We start from the raw sequence: 18,765 nt of genomic DNA, 5'->3' as shown, positions 1-18,765 counted from the left end.
TCTGTTACGCAACAGCCTGATTGCAGTAAACCCATTTAACTTTGTGAATGTCCCCGCTCAAAAATACCTCTCGAATATTCCGCTGCTTCGATTTTATTGTCTTCGGCATTCCTTTTTTACGATACATTTAGTTTATTTAACAAATTCGTTTAATCCGGAGATTAAAAAGAATTTTCATTTATCATGCTCTGAAAGTGGCTCTTTACTAATCTATGAAGCGGACTGAAAGTAATACTTTCCGGCCCTAGGGCGTTCTACGATGAGCAATGAAAATTCGGTTCTAAATAGATTATTTATGTAATTTCCATTCGGATAAATAAAGATCCTTTTACTCGAAATGAAATATGAAAGCCCCCTAACCACTAAGAAAGACCCTAAGAAATACTATAAAAGGTTATAAGTACTTAGTCATGTTTCGTAAAATACACATGTATTTAAATTTCCCCGTATTCTAAATAAACAGTAGAGAGTTTAACGCTCTCACTCCGTTTGAGCGCTAAAATACCTCGCACTACACAGGTATTTCCATTCCTTGACTAACAATCTACTGTTCAGCTATAGGTCTACCGTAATATGTAAACTAGCTTTAGTCTCAAAACTCAGCTTCATTCTACTAAAAAATCACCGCTCAACTTTCTTACCAATCGCCTGGGAAAAGTGGCAGATCAACAGTAGCTATCGAACCGAACCTATTTAAATTCTAAGAAAAGTATTCTTGTATATTCTGTAATATATGCAAGAGTAGTTGGTAAAGGCTCACAATCAAACGGTAGGAAGCACGGGTCGGAAATAAAATGTAAGCTCGGAGGGTAGATAAGTGGGCTCGTGGAAATGTGCCGGCCCCGAACTCCACCGAGCACCTCCGAGCACCGACCTCTCAATCGGATGCCGGCTACATAAATAAGACTGGGTGAAGGCCTTATCTGAAGTTGTCACCTCACTTTGTACCTTTGATTCTGTAGGTAGTTGAAAAGTGTGAGTTGGAGACTATTTATCGTGGATGCCGTAATGCGCTTTTTCCTGTCTATTCTACATCTAAAGAGCGAGTCTATTTCCCCTCTCAATCACTCGTTTTCTCACAGTTTCAAAACCGATTCTAGTTGTTGGCAAGCTAGAATTTCTTAAATGCGTTTAATATAGTTCAGTTGTTTTTTTTTTTCACTAGAATAGAGTCGGGTCATGCCGGCCAAGCAAGCTCTGCTGCTGCAGATTCTAGAGTGTGGGAACGTTACAATAAACGTTAAACTTTTATGAACATATGATGTATAATTTGTCTGTGCCACTCTTTGACATGTCAAATTGGGCGGCTATAGTTAGCTTAGAAAGACGTCGCTAAAGTGAAATTATTTCTTATTTCAGTAATTGAATTAATTATTCAATTTAGTCATTAAGTGTGACTAACTAAGTTTACTTGCAGTGAACACCTATGAAACAGCGATACATTTCTCATTCCATTTCCATTTTCGTAGTCATTTTGGCAATTCATCGAATCCTCCGGTTTCCTCCAGTGGTTTGTTTATTGAACCGCGAAGCATTTGTAATCGTTTAATACCCTCAATTCTTTATCAGCCGCGGGGGAATCTGTATCCGCGCCACCCCCGCCCTAATGTATTACTTGACGAAAGCTATCTGATTATCACCGATACAATTTCATTACACCCGTGCCTCAATATCCTTAAAAACTTGCTACTACACCGCAGAATCGTAAAGTCTCATCTGCGGATGAAAGTTATTTATTAGGTCAATCGTCAAAAGGAAATGAAATGAAACGAAAACGATACAAACTAAAGCAGGCTCAATAACGACGTCATTTGCTTATCAGTTGACCATTACCGAAAATCGAACGTCACATTTCCCAGAGTCCGAATGTCCCGACTGACATAAAAATACCTTATCAAAGACCTTCCATTGAAATGTGCCATCGATTCCAATATTTACTTTAAAGAAGACATAAATTCTGGCCATTTAGAAAAATAAAAACATTCCGGCTCTTATCGAGTTCGATTTTTAAATAACGGTGCGCCATTGGAAGCTAACTCGAGGACAAGGTTTTGTCCCCGGTTCCCCTTTTTTCCAGGGGAGGAATTTCTTTTCGGCAATTTAGAGGCGAGCAGATAATAAAAGGGCTCTAACTGCTTCGATCGCACCCTAATGAAAAGTTGAAAACTCCTCATTTCTCTATCAATAGGTTACATTTCATTTCTGGAGACCATGAGCTTTCCTCGGCGTAGCATGCAGATACGCGAAGTGCCGTGCTAAGTTTTTGTTACTTATTTTCTATACTAGAGTTAGACCAAGAAAAGTCAAGAAAAGTTCTATGAAATTATGACGTATAAATAACACTTGCACAGCGTGGGCTATCAGAACTGCTGCAGACTTTTCTTGGTCTGACTCTAGCTACCTAATTTAATTAATGTTTTATGACTTCAGAGCGCGTATACGATGGCACTTAAATATGTTAGAGTAGAAAATGACTTAGTTACTTCCATCAATAAACTCTCTCATTAGTCCAATCAAATAAATCGGGAACAACTTTTTGCTAAACCCAACAACAAACACTAAATAATTAATGTTCCAGCATACTGTAAATTTTGTCTTAAGAGCCAACAGGAGTGGTCATTTTTCCATACAAACGTACTCGACTGTTTCCTCCGTGGGTTTTGATGTTAGAGCAATAATTTTTTTCAACACAGATAAATTTTCTCAATATCTGAGTCGGACCGTTTTGCTTTTTTGATATTTTTGTTTTTTAAGGCGCTAGAGCGCTTCAAAAATGGCCAAAATGGCCTAATTGACTATGCCGCAATGAGAGGCGTAATATTCAAAACGGATATCAATAAGCCAAAAAAGCAATACAATCCGACACAGATAATTTCATAATCATTTAGATTTCCAAGTTTGGTTAGGATTGGTTAAGTTTTGGAGGAGGAAACAGTCGAATACGAAACCTCGATTTTTGAGATTTTCACGCGGGATTTTTTGCCTTGTCCTTATCGCATTAGTTTTAGCGAGGCGGGTATATTTACCTAAAATATTTAAAACTCAGCTCCTGTTCGTCTTAAACATGCCAACATTTTTTCATGACTCTGTTTTATTTTAATCCCGATTGAGTTTTCCATAAGTTTCACCGTGTCGGTCCTGATCCGGGCAGCTCTTGACCCACTTGTGCTGCACCGGGAGCAAATCGAAAATCGATGTGCCAACGACCTCGACTCCCGCGCTCTAGCATTTGCATGGCGCAGATTACTCCGGAATAAACCCACAGCCGGTTTAAAACGTAACTTCGGATTTCGCAGATGTTTAGTCGAACCTGGTGCCTGAGAACAGGCGGCTATAGAAATAATGGAGGTTTTCTTGGTTAAATTACAGAATCTTCGAAATAGTCCCTACTATGAACCTTTCAAATGGGTTTCGTTACACCCAAAGATTCATTATTACCGATAGGTATGTACCTACATATTAATATAAGTACATACATACGTATTTACTGCCGGATTCGAACTTTAAGATACGTCAATTAATAGATCTGGAAACGATATGGATTAGATGTGTCAGTGTCAAAAGTGACGTATTTGTTTGAAGAAACGTCACATTTGACACTGACATATCTAATCCATATCGTTTCTAGATCTATTAGTTGACGTACCTTAAAGTTAGAATCGGGCCGTTTGTTTTTGAACAAAGAAGTTAGTAAACTTAGCCATGCATTTCGATTATTTAAACATGTTGTAACTGACTAACACTGTTGCATTAAAACTGATTCCTTGATGTTGAGAGAGTTACAAATTCTAACCCAGTGTAGGTATTAAGATTGCACCTAAACAGAACTATGGAATAGAATATTTTGTTAGATATCTCATGCCATTAGAAATATTGCTAATATAACATGACTTGCATTGCAATATATTTCAATGGTCATAGACGGCCGAAACTCCCAAAATAAAAGAGTAAAGAAAGAAAAGTTTGGTGTATTAATGGTTCCACGTATAGTGCGGCTGTGTAGTAGTGATACGCACGAACACGCGTTTTTTGTGCCGGTTATTCCCCTCGCCACGTGGTGGGCACTAATTACTCAGCTGGGACCCCACCAAATGTGAGTTTTCCACTTAAAACAAATATTTTATTACGTGGCATCCACCTACTTCTTGGTCACGGGGAAGATTTTTTATTACATTTGTGGTAAGTGTTGTGTAATTGCAATACTGAGTTTGGCAAACACTGTGACGTAACTGATCTATGTAGGCGCATTAATCAGAAAAACGGATTTCTGATTATGTCTACTACTTGGTATCATACATCTGATCACACTGATATTCTAAGAGGTACCTATTGAAACAAAACTATTACGAATATCATAAAATTTACATAATTAATGCTCACTAATCTTTGACAATCATTAAAGAAAAAATTATAAATATAATAGCTTAAATATGGAAATCATTTTTAATAATTTTAATTATAAACATGCGACAAGAAAGCTCAAAGTTTTTGCAGTCCCATATTCATGTCCCTCATGCTTCGCAGCCGTCACGTCGCAAGGAGAAAATTAACGCGCCCCGCCATATTGAGATTGTTTAAACTTCGAATTATGTACAAGCAACCGCCACGCCACATGTCCTTTCTCGGAACCCGGGAACTTCGCCACGCGTATTCGAATTTCTGTATGGAGTAGAAATACGGCTTTATAGGAGTAAAATCATACTTTCTCCTCGGCGGCGGCGGGGCTCTGTTACTAATGACCGCGCGGGGAGAGGGCGCTCTACCTACACCTACCTACATGCCATGACAACCACACTTTATATTGCGTTTAGCTGCCTACCCACACTTACACACACAGCTCCAACTCGGTTTGTGCTTTTTTATTCTTTATTCAACGTGCACGTATATTTTTCGACCAGTATTGCAGAATTTGCGGTTTTGCCTAGAAACACTTATATGTTTTGCGAAATTTACGCAAACTTTGAAGTCGTAAGCGGTGTTACGAGGGCCGCACTCCGCTTTCCACACAAGTGTTGTATATAACACTTGCATGATCTTAATTGGAACCGATGAGTATTCGGTGACACTGCAGATTTAAATAGTCATTTGTTTTCAAGCAAATAAAATACGAATCAAGTATCTTTGCCATGTATTCAGTACCTAATAATTTGCTGATTGTGCTCACAGTTACACAGTTACATTTATTCAATTTGCTATACAAATTTATCAGTTCCCACCATTTTGTTCTATACTACATTGAACAATGTCAAGTTATGCCATTTTTGCTGCAGACTTGCCGAGGCGTTCCGCAAGTCACTGCCCTCCGTCATGCATGTGTTAACGTGGGTCCTGCCAAAAGTCAGCAAACTGCTGAATCACGGGTTTGGCCTGCTGTTTGCACCGCATAGCAAGTGCATACGAAGGCAACCCAGTGTAAGGTGATCTCGCGATCTGTAACAGTTCCGCGTATTAGTTAAATAGTTTGTCAGAGGCGATGCGCTAGTTAAACACTGACAATAACACCTCTGGACAACGCCTGGTTAACATGTGTGTCGAACTCTCGTCTGTCAACTTTGAGCTGAAATTGAGACAAGAACTGTCATGTGGGAGACGAGTTACTTAGCCGTGGGGTGTATTTAAAGTTTTTATATCTAACTGCGGTGTCTCGTTAGTCTCAAGATCACGCGAGTGTCATTATTAGAAATCCATCTCTAAAATTACTCTATCGCCGGCATGATACTGCAAGAAGGTAGATACAGCACATCTGAACCGTACTCTACTAATTCACGTACAAGCATTTGTACAAGAATTTAAGTTGTTTTATGTGAATTTGAGATCGGTTTCCTATTTCATAAATGTCTGCTATAAAAGTAAAGGATAGGATAGATTAGGCCCCAAAGGATTGAAAATGTGTGTTCCTGATTTGGAAAATAAGTTAGTTTTCTGGCTTTAGCCAAATTTCCGAGATAAACCAATTTTTCAATGCTTTTTTTTTTTGGCGTGGCTAAATAAATATGTAAAACTCAGCAGTGATACGTATAAATTCGGAATGCTCTATTATTTTGTTTAGCCCAACTCAACCGGCAACGCATATTAACACTTCAGTGACATTATCACTAGATATGTCACTGACTAACAATGCATTATGACAAAGTAGTTTTCCTTTTCCAAAGCAAGAAACTGTTGAAATGTGTGATAGCCATGAGGTTTCCGTTCGCACGGCCAGTTATTACGGAACCCGCGGCCCGTACCGGCATGATCTGTGCGATTGTCAACCTTACTGCACTGACATAAAAACTAACGGTCAACGCGTTTCTGTGAGCGCTTGATGACTTGCTGCGGACACGATTCCGTTCTCTTTACCGCGGACTTGCGGACAAATGAGACGATTGAACGGGAGTCATGTCACGAAGCAATAATCGTTTATTGTCAACAAATAGGTAGAGTTAGACCAAGAAAAGTCTGCAGCGCTTTTGATAGCCCACGCAGTGCAAGTGTTATCATAATATCATAATTTTTATCGTATATTAGTATCGTCATAATTTCATAGAACTTGAAAATAACACTTGCACTGCGTGGGCTATCAAAATCGCTGCAGACGTTTCTAGTCTAACTATATCATGGGGCCTAACAACAAGGAAAATATTTACCAATTCCTGGCACAGATACGAGTGTTTATTGAATGCGTACTGTAATAATTTTATTGATAACTAACACCGTGGATTTGTATGACTTGCTCAGCTTAAATACTTACCTACTTTAAATATCTCTTTAACTTAGTCTTTGAGAGAATAATGGGTGCTTACGGATAAGCTAACTTTATAATAATCTACTTTAACCACAATTATTTTATAAAGTTAGCTACAGACCTACTGAGTTACTAAATAGAAAGATATACCTACCACAAATCAGCCTTGGGGTATCACAAGCGCAAAAAAGAATGTACTTAAGTATGTAACTAAGTACGTATGCAATCTTATTCTTCTTCATGATCGGGTCACTCTTGACAGAGCGGTCGTGGTCATCATTGGAAGTCACCCTTTGTGACACTTTTGACGGCTCGCCTCCACTCCTCCCTGACGGCTGCGCGTTTAGCGCATTCGTGCAAGGGGCCGTCCATTGCTGCCTTTATTTGGTCCGTCCACCTCATGAGCGATCTTCCTCGCGCTCGGGTACCTTCTACTTTGCCTTGCACCACCAGTCGCTCTATGGATACATCTCCACGTCGAGAAACGTGTCCAAAGATAGTGAGGATGCGAGCCTGAACGATGGAGGATAGACGCTGCTTGATGCCGAGCTCTTGGAGTATGGAGACGTTGCCTAATTAATGGTATGCAATCTTATGCATACCATTAATTAGCTAATGAAACTTTGTGATCTTAGCTGATATCTTTGTTTATTTATAATATTTAATTAAAAAGTATGTCATAAGTTTTTTACTCATTTTAATATTTCAAGCAGAAGTATTGGTTTGAGAACTAAATGAAACGTTTTTACGGAACGCTTTTAAAAACATATTGAGTAATTTAACAGTTCCTATAATTAAAAACAAGGTGCCCTTTACATGCCCGTTGAAAAGGTCCGACATAAATAGTACCTAAGTACGTTCCCATCGCTTAAACAGAAAATATTAATCGCTGGCAATTTATAAACGAGTATCGAAAGAGGTCTAGGTTGTATTAAAATGAATTTCATTATTTCTTTTAAAAGAAGACAGACGTAAGTTGCATACGTTGGGTTTGTTATAAGATCTTTTGACGCGAGAGTTTGGATTATGTTACGACGCCAGGGATCATATAAAGAGTCCGCCTCTTTACCATTTCAGTTATAAAACGTTGTATATGCTTCCAGGCGCTGCCATTCGAATAGCTTTCCGAGTGCGAACAATTTTATCAGATCGACGAACCAGTATAAGAGCGCTCTACGATTACGCATAGTTATTCCTAATCAGGAGGTCACGCTACAATGGTTTTTTTAAAAGCTCGGCCTGGCTGCTCTTTTGCAAGCATTTAGAATGCATGTCCTGAACATGACCACTTATGTCTATTTGGTCTCAGTGGACATTCACGGGCGGGCTCGAGCAATCATTTTGATTTTATTGGTGCAGCGCTGCGCACACGCTTCTCACCGCGGGCTGCGTGTGGACGCCTTAATAGCCTCAAGTTCATTGGCATTCAGCTTTATAAAACAACATGTCGGCATCTATAAAACATTATATTGTTATTTTCTTGAAGGTTGAAGGTAAAATGCGTATAGAGGCAAGTAGGTACTTCTCTCTGCAATTGCTTGCGGGTTACATTTTTGTTAGACCACTTAGCGCCACTTGTACCATCCCACTAACCCGGGGTTAACCGGTTAAACCGTTAATCCAGTTTTAAATTGTACTGGTAACTATGGTAAGTCCAAGTTTAACCGGTTAACCCCGGGTTGGTGGAATGGTGCAAGTGACACTTAGAATCCTTGCAAGGCAGAGGTTATGCTTTTTAAATGATTGCAAATATACCTGTAAATCTTAATCTCATACAAAATAAGTAAATTTTAAATTTGGGGAACTACCTACTTATGAGAAACATGCCTACCTAACTTGTAAGATTATTTCATACAAAAATGATATCCTCCTTTATATACAAAAACCGTAAAACTTCCGCATTTTACTACGACGGCCCGTGACTGAAATGGTTGCGTATAAATTTCCATACGACAAATTTCGAACGCAACAAAATTACCTACTCGTAAACACATCAAGGATATCGAGCGCATCAAACACATTCATGTAGAGCACATCTTTCAAACATTCAACATAGATATCCAAATTGTTATTGGAATAACGCATCATCCATCAGACGATGCCGTCATAGGGTGCGCGGAGCACTCGCGCTAGACAGGGATGGGGTGAGAGTTGCGACTGTTGTTAGAATGGGACAGGGTTTGAATTTTAAGAATTTGCATAATCTGCTTGGGTACTTTATCATTGAACCACGTGGCAGTGACTGGTGCAGTGGATTACGTACGCGGGATTAAATCGGCAGAGTCGTACGAGTCACGCGTAGTGTCGCAACCGTGTTCCCTCCGTCGAGGAGTTGGAGATTTATAGGAGACGTGTGTTTGATGCATTAGTAATGACGAATTTAGATACGCACCTTGATTTCAGATTAATGCCATGCAAATTTCTTATGTATGTGCCAAACATTTGATTAATTACCCACATGCATACTTAAGCATCCTAATCTTTATAATTTGAGGTACCAAATACCTAACCTATTCGAATTTAATTCGATTACAGCAATCGGTACAAATATTACACGTTCTCTTCTCTCGTGGCTACTTACATTATAATTTAACCAACGATAAAAAAAGAGGATGTGTTTTGATTCAAAACCCATCCAGCGGTCGAATCAACGTAAGAACACAATTGAAGATCTAACGTTTTTATGACATGATAAATATCACACCGCCAGACTCGGTCCAAAAAACGCTTAACTTGTCCCGCTCCCGCTACAAAGGGAAAAAGCCAGCGTCTTCCGTTCGGACGGCGGCACAGAAAAAATCTTCGCGAGGGATCCCGGCCTTCCATTTATCATATTCCATATTCATTTATTCGTCAAGTTCTGGATTCATTTATTCGTCATGTCTTGATTTCGTCTCATTTATTATTAAAAATGAACTGTCCGGAGCAGAACGGGACATGGGCCGCGGCCACTGTTTCAATCTTACGATAATGTCGTGCTGCGTTAGCTGCCAAGTTTTTGCTGCGAACTTTTGGAAGCTACGAGGAAAATGGCGACTTTTCTTGAACATTATAAAACAGACAATACATATTATTATCAGTTGTATAACAAAGAACGCTAAACTGCCGAGTATGATATCAGCATGTTATACTCACATAAAATCGCGTATTTCCTTTAAGCCCGTTGTTTTCTTTTTTAAATCTTGCTCACAATATAATGGTACACAAATGATTAATTTCCTAGATTAACTTTAACTATCAAGAACAAGGTTAGTTAGCAACAGGCTTGTGAATAAAATACTGCAGACACGATACCAAAGGCCGCGGTCCCATCCATCACGCGAATCCGGCCCCACGTCTGACCAATCTGACCATCTGACCTTATGACCGCCATCGGTTTACATATTATAACTGTAAATATTGTTTTACAAGTCACAGGAGCTGAAATTAATGAAATTATCATTGCAGTGAAAATTAGAAAAAAATTACTCTAGAATTTTATATTACCCTTCAGCACGCATAAGGTACGGTACTCGCAAAATATATAGGTATTTATTACTTTGGTCGGGAACTTAATTAACCGCACGATAAACAACATATACAACATTGCACGACAATACTTGACAATATTAAGGTTTGTATTGAATATTTTTTTCAAAAATGTATGTAAAACATGTATGTATGTGGAGCATTACTTTTAAAACTTCTAGTAAGATTATAATAATTCCATCGTCCGATTTAGTTAGGTACTCTATCTATAAGGGACTTATAAAATACCATGCATTAATTACACATATTTACAAAAGTAACACTTATTACAACCTGACGGCATTCGAAACTGGCGTTATAATCTAACATCATCACCTGACCACTCGCAGTGACCCCCGGTCAGAGATTATCGCTCATCTGCCACGGCTGTGATGGATGACGCCGTGACGCCGTGACGTGACGTGACGCGCCGGACGTGACGCTCGGGACTCTATTAACAGGTTTACGCAGCGGGACGCGGCTACTGTTCAATGTATTGATAAATGTGATACCATTATTTATAAGGATATTTCGTTGTCAGCGCTTCGTTTATATTTGATTAGTATTACCTAACTATATTTCAGTTCAATATAGGTACTGTATATGGGATCTAAGTAACACAGAAATAACGTATTTAGGTATAAAAATTACATTTTCTTTGACATCTTTATTTACACGGCTTGTGTAGGTCCCTAAATAAAAAAAATAAAGGTACCTATCTAACAACGAATAAATACCATATTTAAGTCCTTAACTCACTAACTTAGGTCCGCGGACAATTTTTTATATTTTAAGACTGAACTTTAATTCGATCAACAACTTTCAGTGGTGACACTGTGTGTGTGAACGCATGTAACCCATAAGGTAACCAAAATGTTGTCAAATATAATTCCATATTTTGCTACGCAACCAGTCAAACAACCTTCCCACATTATCCAAGGCCACCATTAAAATCCCAAACTTCAGGGATAAGACGCACAAAGTCGGATATGTTATCCATTTGTAAGCAATCTCGACAATAAAACGTTGTCGGTCTTTGTGCTTGCTGTCGGCGGGACGAGCGCCATTTCGCGGCCGTAACAAATGAGCGCATTACGTCCCTCCGCCACTACATACGTCATACCGGCCCTAACTATTATATTATTTTTAATATTTCTTGGAAGATTTTTGCCTATACGGCTCTTATAAGCGGTCATATGAATAAGAAAGTAACATACATTCGTGAAGCACTAGACTACTAACAGACAATTTATGAAGAACCTTGTTAATCAATATTAGGTAAAGGGCCCCTGTTTCGGCAGGTTAAGGCTCTTGAGAGTGAGTTGAGAGTTTGTGTATTTTTTTAAAATATTACTAAGCATATCATTACCTTGAAAGCTTTTGAATATGTTATATTAGTTCTTTGTTAATAATTTAATGTATAAACTGTAGGGTTTTAGTTGAAACTTTTTTTTATATGAATTTTTTCGTGAACCTCTTATTTGGCTCCCATTTCGTGATACAAATTTAGGTCAGCTCCTAAATTCGTGAATTCGTGTCCCCTGTTTCGGCATAAAGTTTTCTTAGAGTAATTGGTGATAAATTGATAATTTGCTGATAATCATTTTAAATATTTAACGGTCTTACCTACTTACGAATAATTGTAAGGTCAAATAAATAATAATAATAAAAAAAAAGGTTAAATTGAGAGCTAGCTTAAAGTTTTTTGTACTCGTCGACTTTAATGGTTGAATTAAGACTTAGAGGTAAACCATATGGGTACTTTAATACTTAATTAAAAGTCATACTATTTAATTTATTTTATTTTATTTATTTTATTTTATTTTAAATAAAAAAAAATATATAGAATTTAAAAAAAATAAAAAATAATAATTATTTACATAAAATAATTTACTATCTTATACGTTAAAAATAAACATACACAAAAATAAATCAAATTTCAATAATAAATAAAATTGTGCTAGTAGTTAATATGAGAATACGTGGAACATACCTTAAAATTTTTAACTCGGGTCACATTCAAACTCGTTTTATGAGAATTCTAGTGAAAAAAACATATACCGAATTTCGCTCATACGAAACTTCATGAAATACATTAATTGTTTTCTAATTTATTTTTTTAATTATCTTTGTTGTTATATTTAAAAACAAGCACTCAAAATGTGTCTAGAAAATCCTTGATTCGTTAGTGGCACGAAATAGGAGACACATGTAAGATAAAATGACCGCTATTTCGTGAGTCGATTTATTGCAATTTTAAGTTATTTATATGCATATATTCAATCTTTTTTCTTATCAAATCAATTACCAAGGAACCCACAGAAACACTCCCAAAAACTTTTATTCGAATGGGTTTAGCTTTTCCTTCCTATAAGCTTAACAAGTGAGAGCGCGCACCTTACGCCTAAAAAAAGTGCACGCATACAACACAGCTATTCGCGGCCGTCTAACTGTTTCGACCGTCGTATTACTCTTAGTTTAATCACTAAAATATTGGTTATCATTTTATTGAAGAGATTAAATAATACAGATTTTTTTCATATGTATAATTTGAATAAAAGATATTTGAATTCCTTATTATTTGCGCCAGAAAAAAAACTAACGAAATAACGTACTAACACGAACTTGGGGCCGTTTACCTTTGTTCATGTTTTTTAAAGTGGGACAATCCACTTAACGATAGGTTATTAAGTATTAATAAAACTAGACCACTTAACTGATTTAAATACTTATTTAAAGTTAGGTCCCGGTACATGTTTTTAATTGAATTGCATAGGTATATAATCATGTATTTTAAGATTAATGCTGATTTGAAAGTTTTGATTACATACATACCTATTTAACTTGATAAACCTAAGTCATGAGTAGAGTAGAAGTCGAAGGGCAATGTCTCCGATTGCGTCACAGTACCAAGTTCCAGCGACGCCAGAACTGGTCGCAGCAGACCACAAGTTCTACACATCCACAAAACAAAGGGTCGAATGTGTACTAGTATCTAACTGCACTTACGCCCTTACAGCCGGCGAGGCGGCGGTGCACTGATGGGCAGGACCCGCCCCGGGCGCCGAACGCGACAGGAACAAATGACCCCGACGCATCATAATAAATAAAACAATTTGTTCTTAATTAGATTTCGTGAATTTAATTTTCATGCCAGTAATTGGTCGGTGGCCACAAAGACCGGTCTATCGGTGATGGATGATCGACGCGGCTCGTACTATTTACCTACGCCCGACCGGTGTAATTAGAGGTTTCGGAAGTTTACTTTCATTATTGCTTTATGAACCTATTACTGTTTCTAATATAGATTTCATTTCGTTTTTTCTATATTCTAGAGCGTGAGACCGACAAAAATAAAAGAAAGTAAATATATCTCAGAATGATTACGCTCGGATACGTTAACAAGAAATCATTTCAGATTCGTCTCTACTCAATAGGTAAATAATAACTTGTCAACATTTAATGCATATTTCATCTGTCGGAAACTCACTATTAAAACAAATGGAATAAAATACCTACGCACAGAAAAGAGGAAAACAAAAGACAAATCGGAAAGCGTTTTCCTTTATATAGGACGTTAGATCGGAGGCAAGCGTAAAATTTAAAAAATAAACGTCGAAAAAAATCTTGAAAAGTCACGGACGCTTAACTTTCTTCCCCTGTTTTATTTTACGTTCCCTCTGCACTCTGATGTTCCTTTTCGCTCTTGTTGTTATATAAATGTTTCCATCTCCCTCCTTTAAACTGATAAGTTCCTTTTAAAACTGCAGGAAAATCGAAGTCGTACAATTGTGTAAATTAAAATCTGGCTCAACCCAAGTATAAGTCATAAAAAGAAAATATGACCGTCATTTATCAAAAGTCTCTGTAATTGTTTGTTGTTTTCTATTTGTTGAAAAGCAATTATTTTGTTAAACATTACTTAGGTCAGGTTTAGCTTTACGTGACTTTGACGTTATGTTTCTCTTGATCAAAGAGTCTAAACGTCCTGATCGAAGAGTAATATAATTTATGTCCTGACTCCTGAACTTACGTCCCAGTGACAAAACTGTCAAATTCATTTAAACTCAAATCTTAAAACAATTTGGAGTTAATAAGCCTATGTAGGATGTGAGTGATTATAAAGTTGGTTACAACTTCGTACGGACGTAAAGTCAACAATGTGGATACCTAATTCGTTGATATTAATCCGTTGCAATAGAATAAATTATATAGATACCTACATTAATTTACTAGTTAGTTTCAAATAAGATTTTTCTTAAATTGATAAATACTAATTATACAGATGAAAAAATCATCTGCTTCTTAGCTCGTAGTGAACTTAAGAATGTACAGATAACATATATTATGAATCAACGAAAACATTTCAATAGTAGAGTCGCTCGCTCCGGCATTTTATTTGCAAACAGAGAAATCTACGCAACGCTGGGGTCAAATGTGCATACTCACTGTGTATGGTAAGCAGAAAAACCAAAGCAAGTATGATTTTGTGGACAGAATTGTCCAAAGCTCCAAGAGATGGAAGACCAGATTTACGATATCTACGGCTCGATTCGGGAAATGAATTAGAGACTAACTAAATATGAAATAGTAAAGATATGTGACGTTACAAAAGGTACCTTAAGACGGCTGGCGCCGCGATTCGGGAAATAAGTTAGTAGTGTCTAGTTAATCTCTAATTCATTTTCCGAATCGCGCCTCTAAGCTAGTAAAGCAGCGTAGCAAGCTGAATAGGAAATAGAACCGGGACCTCCGTACTGGAGATAAAAAGTAAGAGATTAAATAAACACTTACAATATAGGTAGAGTCAGACCGTGAAAAGTCTGCAGCGATTTTGATAGCCCACGCAGTGCACGTGTTATTTTAAACGTCAAACTTCTATGAAATTATGACGTATAAATAACACTGACACTGCGTGGGCTATCGAATCCGCTGCAGACTTTTGTTGGTCCGACTCTAGTCAAATGAAAAAAATAATGTGTGTGCACATGATCGACTTGTAATCCTAATTAAGACGACAATTTGTTTTGTTTTTCTTTTTAATCGGTAGTTATTCTTCAATGCTAAAACAAATAAACCTTTAGGGCCTCCTTAAATTTGGATTAGCTACTATACAAATCATTTATTTACATACAATATATATACAGTGGTACAACTAAAAGAAATTAATAACTAGCTTAAATCTAAATAGCTACTTATCTTTAATTTTCTGGTAAGAACAAATAAGAGAACAAAATAAGTGATAGACCGGTTTCTCAACTGTAAATGCATTTCTCGTATTCACGTCTCCAAGCACACCAACCACAAAAAAACATGTAATCTATGAGGAATGTGTCGCGCCACAGAACTGTTGGCCGCATTAGAGTGACATTCCATTTCCAACTGCAGCTGCAATACTGTTCATATTACTATGGAAACGCGTCGCTGTCATTGTCAATTTCCATAGAAAATGAACAGTATTGCAGCTGCAGTTGGAAATGGAATGTCACTTTAAAGCCGTACAATAAGTACTTACATGGCGATAGTGCCGACCGTACCCCATGCAAATGTAACGGGCCTTGGCCCGCGCCTACCGCGCAACATTCACTACCTATTGTAAAGTATTGTAGAAATACCGTAGCAGATGAATAGAAACGTGGGTTTGGGTGGTTACAGTAGATTGTTGTATTCTACACTAACTTTATCCGATTTTACCGCAGTACATAGTTACTATACAAACTTTACCCGATGTTATTGCAGTACATACACACTGTGTTTGACCAACAAGTGCATAAATAAATACAATTTTAGCCAAAAATTGCATTAAAAAGAATCCATTCAAACAATACAGATAGATACCTGTTTTATTGTCGATACCACAAAGAATTTAAAAAATTCAAAACTTTAGATTTTAGGACATAAAAATAGTTTGGAATATTTTCAATAAGGTACCTTCCATAAGCACAACAAGAAGATGCGTTATTGGCTAATATCATGCATCTACAAATAAATAATCTTTATACATACTTCAATATGTAGATACGTATGATTAGTTGATTACCTACTACTCGAATAGCGGTATCATTCAAGCAATGTTTTGTAGACTGCCATTAGACTACAAGGAGCTCGTGAGAGTCCACGCACGCAGTTGGACGTGAAAATTAAAACACTGATGGAAATTCATTCACATTAACAATTTATGTACTTACCTATAGGTACGAACTACGAGTGACGTACCTATCTTAAAATTATATTGATTTCACATGTAATATAACATAAAATAAAAAAACAGAAAAAAAATACTAATATGCAGGAATGAGTAACTAAACGATTCGACGACGGGTACATTTTATTAAATTATCAATGGAAGAGAGGCAGGTACCTACTTAATAATGTTTTTTAACTTTTTTTAAATCTAAATATTTATTTTTAATAACATAGAATGCTACAGTGAACCTACGTAAGTTTAAAATATGCGACTTGTTTCTATCCTAACTTCCAACTAAGCAAACAGTAGCTAACCGTCCAGTAGCTCGCAACTTTAAACCCCGCGGCAAAAACTGAAACAAAAGCCGTCGAGCATGCCTGATATTGATACCAGTGACTTGCACTTACCGCCCTTCCAGCCCTGATTTAAAAGGTCCCATCTCAATCTGATTCCAAGCCAACTTACAACCTTCTGCCACACCCACTGTGTGTTGTGTCATGGACTACCGAACCCCTAAACTCTTGTTTGTTGAGCAAAACACTGTCGCTAACTTTGTGTTTAAATATTAGTTATATTATAGATTATGATGTATTCGGTCCTACATGACAGGCGGGTTTATAAATGAAATCAATTTTGGAGGATTTTGTAGTAAGTGAACCTATACAACTATGTACTCGTATCAACAAGAAATCATTCTTACTGATTTACACATTTATTCATAAAACTGATTAGCAACCTATTGTTAAATGTTCTCTCTTTGAAAATGATAGATAGGGACAAACCAATAACAACTGTTTGTCAAATTTTTAAGATGATCATGAACCATGTTATATACCTATTACTCTTTTGCGCTTCTAAAAATATTTGATCCACAACACAACAACCGTGGCGTAATTTTATAGACAAACACAACCTGCAGAAAGGATATTCTACTAATAGGTAATTAATTAATTATATAGTACCTATATCATTAAAATTGTTAAACGAAATGTAAATTTATCTGATCAATTAAGTTTTAAGTTTAGGTAGTTAATCCTAGCTTTAAACATTCTTGTTCAGATTAAGTGTGTCCTAATTGCAGTTTTGGTCAAAAAGAACCCAACGTCAAAAATGCTATCCCAAAAGGCACCATACGCCACATAAAAGCGCATAAAGTTAATTTCCCCTCGCTTTATTACTAAAATTTAACTCCTTCACCGCATCTAAATCTTATCTGGCGACAGTTAAGAGGGCATTCACGGAAACTTGCGAACCCGCAAAACCGGGACTAAATTTACCGCAGCAATGGCTATAAACAAGTGGCCGCGCGCGAGAGGAATATTCAGGAGGAAAGTTCGGACAGTCCACTCCATGGCCGAAACTAGGGATGCGAAGTGGGAACATTACCGTTCCTGGGAACATCCGCCAAATAAGAGATTGTGCGTGAGATTCGAACGTGCCCGAATTCTAGCCGTATCAGCCCCCGAGTCGGGCCATTGGCTACGAGCACTCCCTTCCCGTCAAATAGGCACCGTTTTGGACCCAAGTAGCTTGAGAATAGCTATATGCTTAAGGCTTGGGTCCAAAATATGTGTCCCTCACACTTGCGCCTGTGGCAAAATCGTCGATCAGCTGGGCCGACATGGCCTTTCATGCCCCAAAAGCGCCGGCCGCCTATTTCGCCACGGTACCATTAATGATTTGGTCCGTCGGTCGCTTGCCACCGCCTCTGTGCCTGCGATTCTCGAACCCGCGGGCATGGCGAGGGACGATGGCAAGCGCCCCGACGGGGCCACATTGGTGCCGTGGAAACTAGGTAGGGCCCTGGTGTGGGACGCAACGTGCGTAGATACCTTCGCACAGTCCCATATCCAGGCGACCCGCACCCAGGCCGGCGGCGCGGCTGACCAGGCCCAGGTTCTCAAGCGCCGCAAATATTCGTCCTTACTTAAGGACTACGAGTTTGCGGCGCTCGCGGTAGAGACACTGGGCCCTTGGTCAGCCGACATGCAGGCCTTTGTGAGGGCCCTGTCGGGACGGCTGATTGACGCCACAGGGGATCCCAGAGCTGGCGCGTATTTCTCGCAACGAATCGCCCTGGCGGTTCAGCGAGGAAACGCCGCCAGCGTAATGGGTACCATGCCACAGGCGGACCTGCTAGAGGGGGTATTCTTTTTATAATTAGGTTTTTATTTTATAGGTAAGTTTCTTTTATTTTAGTATTAATTTTAATTTCTTTGTAGTTTTAGTTTATTTTAATAAGTTATTTTATATTCAATATGTTATACATAGATAGTTTATTTGAAATAAAGTATTTATAGAGATTGTTAAATGCCATAATAACATGGAAACATCTGAGTTATGT

General features: G+C 37.9%; 1 protein-coding gene across 1 annotated transcript in view; it reads left to right on the top strand.

The window, feature by feature from the left end:
* LOC134674747 (homeotic protein proboscipedia) overlaps nucleotides 1-18,765 on the top strand; it is a 75,879-nt gene that overhangs the window by 32,482 nt on the left and 24,632 nt on the right. The gene's annotated exons all lie outside the window — the stretch shown is intronic.

The sequence above is a fragment of the Cydia fagiglandana genome, chromosome 2, assembly GCF_963556715.1.
Source record: "Cydia fagiglandana chromosome 2, ilCydFagi1.1, whole genome shotgun sequence".
NCBI classification, from domain to species: Eukaryota; Metazoa; Arthropoda; class Insecta; order Lepidoptera; family Tortricidae; genus Cydia; species Cydia fagiglandana.
The sequence above is the reverse complement of the archived record's forward strand: the minus strand, read 5'-3'. Positions and strand labels throughout refer to the sequence as shown.